Here is a 9,519-nt window from a genome sequence, read left to right on the forward strand (position 1 = left end):
TTTTTACAACCAGACAAAGTTATAATGGGTTTTTGTTTTTGGCAAATTCAATAGTTTTTGTACAAAAGTGTAGGTTCTGCTGGAAAATCTGAAAATATAAATATACATCTGTAAACATATATTTAGCAAATAAAACAGTAAATTACTTCTTATGTATAAATATATATAGAAGAAATAAAGATATTTAATTAGAATCAGTGGGAAACATGGACTCAATAACATGAATAACACTAAAATTGGTGATAAAAGTTGTCATGATACATAACATGAGTTAGCAACAATAAAACCAACATGGCTTTGCAAAAATATTCTGGGTGGGAACTAATCCAAAATAAATTGTTTATACGGATTTTTACAATATGAACACAGGAAGTGTAATGTGGGCTATACACGTTGAGTTGATTTTCTTCTTAGTTAAAATGTTTACTATCTGGCACTACTTAACTGATTGCGAATTATCCACTTGCAGTTTGTGTTCACATTGTTGCCATGAATGTTTAGAAAATTATCACTAAATTGATTTGATACAGAAGAAAAGTAAAAAGTCTATATAAGGAGCGTCTTTTTCCTGTGATTTCAAAACGGATTTCTGGATGTGTTTCCGATACAAGGTTGGAAACAACGACACCATTGGGGGGCGTAAGTAACACACAATTTAAAAATGTGTTTATCATGTCTGTGTGTGTTGATTTGACTGAGTTATGACTCTGGAAACGAGTTCACATTTTGGCGCAAATTGCGGCTGAAGCCTCGGTTCTCGATGTGTATAAGCTTGTTTGTGCTAATGGGAAGAAAAGCAGAAAATCCTCACTTTGATCTTTTCTTTTTCACCTAATGCTCACATTCATTTTGGTTTATTTTGCATTTAAGGTTCAGCTGCTTTTAAACTGCCCCCATTTAGCTATATGACTTATAACTTATACATTAACTTATTGATTTATCCATTTCAACAAACTTTGAAGCTGCCAGGAACCTAAAGTACAAGACAAATCACCACTGCTTATAAAATGAACAAATGTTGAGTTATTATCACTCAAAACCTGCTATATCTCATTTACTCATATAGCTTCACACTTTAAAAATGTAAGAATTAAAACGGTTTCTGTTTAAAATGATGTTATCTTTCAGGGTCAGTGAAAGTCTATTTTCAATTTACACTTAAAAAACGAAATTAGTTAGTTAGTGTGTTTAGCTAATGTCTGACTCATATTTCCAGATCCTGATACCAAAATAAGATAAATAAATGTGGACTGATGAGGATCCTTTTTCTGAGTTTTGATTAGTGCTTTTTTATAATTCTGTCACTTGACAGTCACCTGCTGCTTATCTCCATGAACTAACTCCTAATATTCATGTCACGAGCGGATTGAAACATAATAAGCATTTTCTTTTGCCATTTTCTGAGGATTCTTTTCGAAATTTGCGATTCATTTGGATGCAAACTCAGTTTATTCTTGTAAGTAACTGAGAATATTAATAATTAACTTTTTAAAATATTCTTTTAAATCATGTTTTTTTATCACCAACGGATATTAAATGAAATTGTGTGTGTGAACGCTTCATATCGGGTGACTCCAGCGGTGGATGTAGGATTTTTCTAGATCGGAGGGGCCAGTTATCCTTTCAGTAAGCTCCACATTTAAGTCAATCCTTATTATTAGCTCTGTGGCTTCAAGTAAAACCACACATCAATGAATACATTTGGAGAATTGTTCCATGTACAAGCTCATTGTGTTTTTCAAAAAAGCTTAGAAAATAAAAAATCTTAGTAGATGACTAATGGATTGTTGATCCTCTCAGCGCCCGTCCTGGAGTAAAGAGACATGTTGTTGAAACAGACGCCCCTCTGCTCAGACCCGGGGATGTTCAAAGTAACCCACCCTGAACTACCACCACCCCACCACCACCACCATCCCGCTGTTTACAGGCTCCAGGTGCTGAGGAGGCAGCAGCAGAGGAAGGTGAGTGTGTGAATAATGCAGGTGGGCAGCAGATTCAAGGGCTGTGACAATGAGTCAGCAGCAACACACAGAGTGGGAGGGGAGGAGGGGGGCTCTGCTCTGCTGAGAGGAGGAGGAGGAGGAGCAGGAGGAGGAGGAGAGTGTTCCTCCACCAGCACACACTCACGCAGACGCTGCACTGAAAACACAGTGCAGGTATGTTTGTGATGATGCACGTCCGACGCGTTCAAGAATAGCATCTGTTCCCTTTCTGCAAGCTACAGAAAATAACTCTGGTTGTTGTCTCTTCTTTCTGCTCCGCCGGAAACATTTGCCCTAAAAGCTGCATGGACTGGATCTTTGAGCGTTTTGTGACAGACAGTGTTGCCACTGATTAGTTTATTGATCTTCCTGCACTGCTCAAACAGCATATTTATGCTCATTATCATAAAGGGGATAGAGGAGGAGTGAAGCTGGATGATGAAGCAAAGGAGCTTAGAGGTAGAGAAGTCCTGGATGTTACTGTCACATTTGTTCTTATTTAAGAACTCAATTGGGGGAAATTAGGTGACTTCAAACTCCTGTCTCTAAATGTCTGACTGATGAATGCTGAGTATTTGCAAAATAAATGTCTACAAACTGCATTTAACTGGAGTCAGGTGTAACATCGGGCGAGGCAGAAAAAGCCCTGATTTTTCACTCTTCCACAGAGCCAGCCCTCTGCAGGGGTTCAGTCTGTTAAACTGCTGAAATCTTGCTTTTCTTGAGGACTGCAGCTACAGTGAGAGGGCATGTGGAGAGGGCACAGAATAGCTGCAGTGGCTGCTGCTGTGGAGCTAGCTGACAGTAACAGATGGATCGTGAGCCAAAATATACACGATACCGTCCCCAAACTGCAGCTGTGTTGTCTGTGGTGGTTTTGTGCCATCTTCAGTGACACTGCGCAGGTGAGCCAGGACTGCGCAGGTTCTGTCATTGCACTTATACTTTAGTATTTGTTACATACTGGAGATTAAGTGAGGCTGCTTTAAGCCTCATGTAACAGCAGATCCACTCTGACACTTCCCTGCACTGTACTTAATAATGCAGCATAGAAAATATTAAAGTATTTGTTTTTATTTTCTACAGACTCCTCTCCTCTTCACTTAGAATAACCTGCAATACATCATTTTACTGACCTCCGCCGTGGATGTTAGGTTTCCCTCAGCGTTCGTTTGCTTGTTAGTTAGCAGCATCACACAAAAACTACTGGACAGATGACCACACAATCATGTGTCAGGATACATAGGGGTCAGAACCCATTACATTTTGGTTCAGATCCGGTTTAGGGGTGGATCCAGGATCCATTTCCCTTGATTTCTCTGAGAATTATATGTGAATCCTGATGAAAAGGTTCAGACATATTTAGGGAAGTGATATTTTTGCGTGTGAGCAATTTGATATGTATGTAGGTATGTATGCTCGTTGTGTGTTTGTATGTGTGTATGTAGATCTGTACAGTATGTACATGTGTAAGTATAATTTCCAGGCCCGCTGGCTGCATGGGAAACCTGCAGGGACTGCTCTCAGCAGAAAGCACTCTCTCTCTCTCCATTTGTCAGCCATTGACAGGCTCTCTCACCAGTGCAGCTGCTTGCACTGCAAAAAATTCCCGTTTTGAAGTTTAGTCCCATGTTGAGCTTTTACAATGAGGGATGCAATTATTTGTCAGGTTAATTGGATGGAAAGATAATTAGCAACTATATTGGTTGTTGCCAAAACGGCACAATTCTGAGGTTCCAGCTTCCGCAAGGAAATGTGTCTTAATTTTATATTGATGTAAACTGAATCTCTTTGGGTTTTCGAACATTGCTCAGACAAAATAAGGCACTTTAAGCTGTGAGAAAGGGGACATTTTACCAGTTTTATAGACCAAACTGCTTATCAAAAAAGTCATTAGCAAAATATTTGATAAGGAAAAAAATAATGAGTTGTCATTATAATTAGAACCGAAATTTGAGGTAAATAATTCCAGTTGGGGCTTTAATTTAGAGGAAAATAAAGCCTAATTTAACTGACACTTAAAATGTATATATTAATGTCCCCTCATTGGCGCATTATTCATTGTCTTGTTTTTTTAAATTCCTATTCAGAGGAGACTCAGTAAATGTTGACGGACATGATGAGGTGGGTATTTTTTGCAGTGTGCATAACTCTCAACTGAGCCACACAAGCCTTTACTGTAAATTCCACGAGCAGTCCAGTTAATGTGTCCTGGCCAGGAAAACTGACATGCTCCTTCATCATCGTACAGTATGTAATGGCTCTGCTGCGAGGGGTCTGTATGTAGAGCAACATGGACGCTGCTTTATGTCCAACAATGTCTTTGTGTCCTCTCATGCAAACCTACGATGCTTGACTCTAATTTGACTCTTTTGAAAGCCGCGCATGACTCACTGATATTTAACCTGGATATTAAAATGCTGCTATATAGTATATAAGGTTAATTCAGATATTTGACTACAGACGAGTAGTGCGTTGGACGAGAGACGTTGATTATGCTCGTATTAACCTTCTATGGGGCAGAAATTTGTTGATGGATCCTGATTTACATGGTAATTTCCCAACTAACCATTACTCTAAAGCTAAAATTATTAATTGATCGGGTCATTCATCAATAAATAGAAGAAGAAAATTCCCTGGTACCTCTGTTGCTGGTTCAGTCTTCAGTCAGCGCAGACAGTCGATGCTCAGGTTGTGCGAATCTCAGCAGGTCCCTCACTCTTCTTGCTGATATCCTTTTTTGTGGTTTTGTGTTTGCTGGCCTCCTTGAGCGCTGTGTGGTGATGTAATTGAAGTGGGAAGGTCACAGCACCGATTCCGTTTTGAGTTTTCTCGCCCAGACAAAGGCGCTGCTGACCCTGCACACTGGGCCGGAGCTCAGCACGTAAACTGAGATCCTCATCACCTGATATCACAGTTTAGGACATGAACTGCAAATCAGACCAATATGGGAATATTGCCAACATAGTGAACTTCTTAATTCGGAATCGCCAATGTGTTCGCATGCAGGTTCCAAGCAGTCGGGTGGATGAATAGATGAACTGATCACTTTACAGATTGATCATTTTATGGAGGGATCGTGGACAAACAGACTTTGTTATATATATATTGATGTTTGTTTTCAGTCAATGTGCTGAGTCATGCATTTCCCCCTGAACATGTTGTGATGGTTAGACACCACACCACAGGATGAGCCTGTGTCTACGTCAATGGAAATCAAATAAACCGGTACATAAAAAGAGGAGTGGTTCATTCATGATGAACTCATCCCTTCTAATCAGGTCATCACCACCTTCTCTGGATCGTATCGTCTCTGCCGTATCACTACAGTGGTGTAGGGCTGTCAGTGGCCCGAGGTAAAGAGGTACATTTAACTGGCCTGAGTTTCACAGAGACCATTTGTGGACTTCCACAAGGACGAGGAAATTATGGACATGCCCTTAATTATTAAACAAGTGTGTCAGCAGCCTGGCCTGATGGAGGTAATGCAAAGAGGAAGTGGGCCAGAGAGAGGGCCTTTGGGATCGGGGGATAAGAGATGAACTGGTGGGCTCGGACCTGGGGGCGGGGTGGTGTTAGGCCCAAGGGCTTTGCCTTTAGCTTGGTGGATCCAATAATGCTGTGAGAGCTATATTGCACATTGTTAACATTCAGAACCTACATGAAGCTGTTAGAGCGCCGTGCACAGGAATCTCACTGATTTGGTTTTACACAGTGAGACAGCAGAGGACAGCTGGCGATTTGATACAGGCAAATCATATGATACTCTGCAGGCAAAGCTGATCGGGCGACAATGAAAAGGCCCTGGAGAAAGTTTTTGGATGACGTCAACAGGAAAAGCATGGCATTTCTGTTCAAGGGATATGGGATGATTGTTTGTCTTCAAATACATCGATCTGGGAATATCAAGTGAGCCAGAGGCCTGACTCAGGCAAATCGACCATCCTCGCTCTCTCTGTGTTTGTGTGTGTGTGTGTGTGTGTGTGTGTGTGTGTGTGTGTGTGTGTGTGTGTGTGTGTGTGTGTGTGTGTGTGTGTGTGTGTGTGTGTGTGTGTGTGTGTGTGTGTGTGTGTTTGTGAGAGACAGCACGTGCAGCCGCAGTGCATTTACATCCCTGACAGGAAAACATTTGGCTCACAGCTGATTGTCGACTTTTCATTCAAGCAGACTTGTCTTCAGGTGTTGTGTAGAGTGTGCAGGGAGGAGGAGGGCGAGGGTATTAAGCTCGGTGAAGGCCCGTTACACCGCTGACCGACAGCACCTCAATTAGTCCATCACGCAGATCAGGGATTACCAGGACAGTGGCTTAAACCACAGTTTTAACTACATGTTTGTCATTTGCATGTTCAGGCTGACATCTGAACGAAAGTGTGAACGTGAGACCACCTTTAAACATCCATCTGACAGTGTGAACACTCCACCTTCTTCATGTTCAGTCTGGTAATAATCTGTATTCTTTGCGTATTATTTTTCTTCTTCACCCAATGGAGCCAACTCTGTCAGTTGTTGCAGGTCTGGTTATGATAGTTGCCAAAACAGAAAATAATTTGTAAATATACTCATAAACTAAACCAGTGTCCAGCTGTTTTTGAAGATTGTTCAGCCTTGTATAAAATAGTAATAATATATTTGTGACTCATTTTTAAAGAAGAATGTTTTCAGGAGGACTCAATGCGCTTGGGGCTGACGAAGCTTGGGGCACCCAAACAGATTTTTGGTGTATTTTTGTGCGATTTGACAAGTTAGATACATGAGGTTTCGATGATTTTATTAAATCTGTTCATCTTCATTTGGACAATTGTCTTGTTCTTGCTCAGCGTGACGCGTGGAAGTCTTTATGCAGAACTTAGAATGGATCGCGTCTTTTAAGAGAGATCAGTTATCGACTCATCATGGTTGTGGTGCTGGCGTTACAACTTTATTGCATAATTGTTTGTGTCTTGCACTGTTTGGTTTGTTATTAAAACCCTTGTGTTTGTGCAGCCCATTGCTGCTTGTAGCTGTAATTTATGGCGATTGAGCTGCTTTCTTCTGTTGAGACAAAAACACAACAACCTGCGATTTAATCGTGCCAAAGTTTTGTGTATTTCAAAGTCCATAAAGGGAGAGGCTTCACAGGTATGCTATGGGCTACACAATAAATGCTGTGGTAGGCGATGTGGTATTGTTTATAAGTTATGTGCTGTAATTGTCCTATAAAAATAAACAAATAAAAGGTAATGATGTAAAAAATCAACACAGGCATTTAGACTTATTATTTGACAGCTGTGTGTGTGTGTGTGTGTGTGTGTGTGTGTGTGTGTGTGTGTGTGTGTGTGTGTGTGTGTGTGTGTGTGTGTGTGACAACAGGGAGAGGAATTGAATTAAAGCAGGTACAATCTCTCCTACAGCTGAGCTCCTCTCCTGTACGACGCTCTGCTATTGCAGTCCAGTGGAGCTTCACAGCACTCAGGAGAGGGAGCGAGTGAGAGACAGACACGGACACAGGGAGAAAGAGAGAGAGAGAGAGTGTGTGTGCAAGAAGAGTGGGACCTGCGCCAGCTCACCCCACCCTTACTGCTGCTGCTGCTGCCTGCAGAGTGAGGAGTGCTGCATTTCCTGAGGGCAATGCAGAGGACAAGGAAGAAGAGACTGGATGGTGTTAAGGTCACCGTACAGCAAACACAGACCCGGGCTGCAGACACAGACACAGTGTCTGTGGTGGACACAGACACTGAGAGGGACAGACGAGCTGCAGCATTCACCAGGATGCATCTGCTGTGAAATGTTCGGCTTCACGCGCTATCAGAGGACAGAAGTGGGAGTGAATCATTTTCACACCCCAAAAATGACGCCCCCTCATTTCAGCTTCACGGCTCGATTTTCCTTTCACTGTTCTATGATTGGATGTGTGTGTTTGTCGGCTGATTTTTTTGTCACTGCACTCGACAGATTTAGTGCTGAAAGACCTATTTGTTATATGACAAAAAAATGCCTTTAGAATCACACTCTTAAAAACAATTTGTTTAAGAGTGTGTCTAAAAAGGTTATGATTTAATTATATGACCGACGAAAACTAAACTTCACCTTTTCAAACACACCATCCCACCAGTGGAACACTTTTGCCAGGGTTGCTCTACTTTAGGTGTGTTTTGGTCTCTGCTGCACTCAGTCTTCACTCGGCCGTCACTAATTATACATTGTTTGAAAGCATGAAGTGTCCGGATTCTATAGTGAATGGTCTGTAAATAGTCTGTATTTTTATAGCAGCTTTTCTAGTCTTGATGACCACTCAAAGCGCTTTACAGTCCAGTTTATTGCCATTCACAGATTCATACGGTGCATCTATGGGCAGCACTTTTTCTATGACACTTCGGCATGCAGATGGGGAAGACTGGGATCAAACCGTTGATCTTCTGGGTAGAGGACGAATGTTCTACAGCCACATCCGCTATCTTCACAAAACATTTCACTTTGTGCAAATGTTTTTTACACAAAAGGTGCAAACTATAGCCCTGTATTTCCGTTTTTATGCTGAAAAAATAGACCGGAAATAACCCAAATAATAAATATCCCCTTTAAATTATGCTACTTCCATGTTTGTGTGTCTAACTTTTTTCAGTATCACATTCTGACTTATCTCTTTCAAAGGAGCTGGAGGTAATGGATGCAATGAAAAGGCATGAAGAACGGAAACCTTTTTTTGGGGGGGTACATCATTTTTAGGCTTGCGCACAGAAATTGGTGTCTGGTAACTGTTTACTGGAATATCTCAAAACTGAGAGACACTTTTATTATTTGAAATTAGCAACAGAAAAGGATTTGCCAAATAATAATTTTTCAAATAATGATTGGATTATTTTATTTTATAAGTAAATGAACAAACATTTACAATAGTTTCTTATTCATATTTGATAGTAAAAGTCAGCACACTAATTTATAAATAAATTATAATCGTAAGTGGTATTGGTTTACAAGATATAGCCCACTGCACTTGCACTGGCACGTGGACTGTTGTTTTACAGCTATGGTTGGATCTTTGAATATGTGTGTCTGTGTGTGTGGGTGTGTGTGTTAAGTAATCTAATGAAGAGACATGTACTTTTACAGTTTTAGTTTGGCAACAGAAAATTATTTGACAAATAATAATTTTCATATGACGTTTTGAAGTAAAAAATACTAAACATTCCCAATTTGTTTACATCTCAAATGTGACGTTTCGCTGCTACTCTTGGTCGTTTTGTCGTATGCGATAGTAAAACTGAATATCTTCACCTTGTTACTTTGGGCCTTAGGTAAATAATCAGCACATTAATCTATAAATAAATTATAAAGATAACTTAGCACTCAGCAAGCGGACAGCATCTCAGAATCACACTAACGGTTTCACGAATGTGTGCGTGAGAATACAGGAAGGAAAAAAAAGGGAGTGATGGGTTTTCTTCAGGCCTCTGAGGTGTGTAACAACTCGTAGGGAATGACAGAGGTAAGTGGGGCTCTCCTGGGACTGGGGATTAGTGTGGAACCCTTACCTTAGCCCTGTGAATCACTGCTAATG

The sequence above is a fragment of the Hippoglossus stenolepis genome, chromosome 5, assembly GCF_022539355.2.
Source record: "Hippoglossus stenolepis isolate QCI-W04-F060 chromosome 5, HSTE1.2, whole genome shotgun sequence".
NCBI classification, from domain to species: domain Eukaryota; kingdom Metazoa; phylum Chordata; class Actinopteri; order Pleuronectiformes; family Pleuronectidae; genus Hippoglossus; species Hippoglossus stenolepis.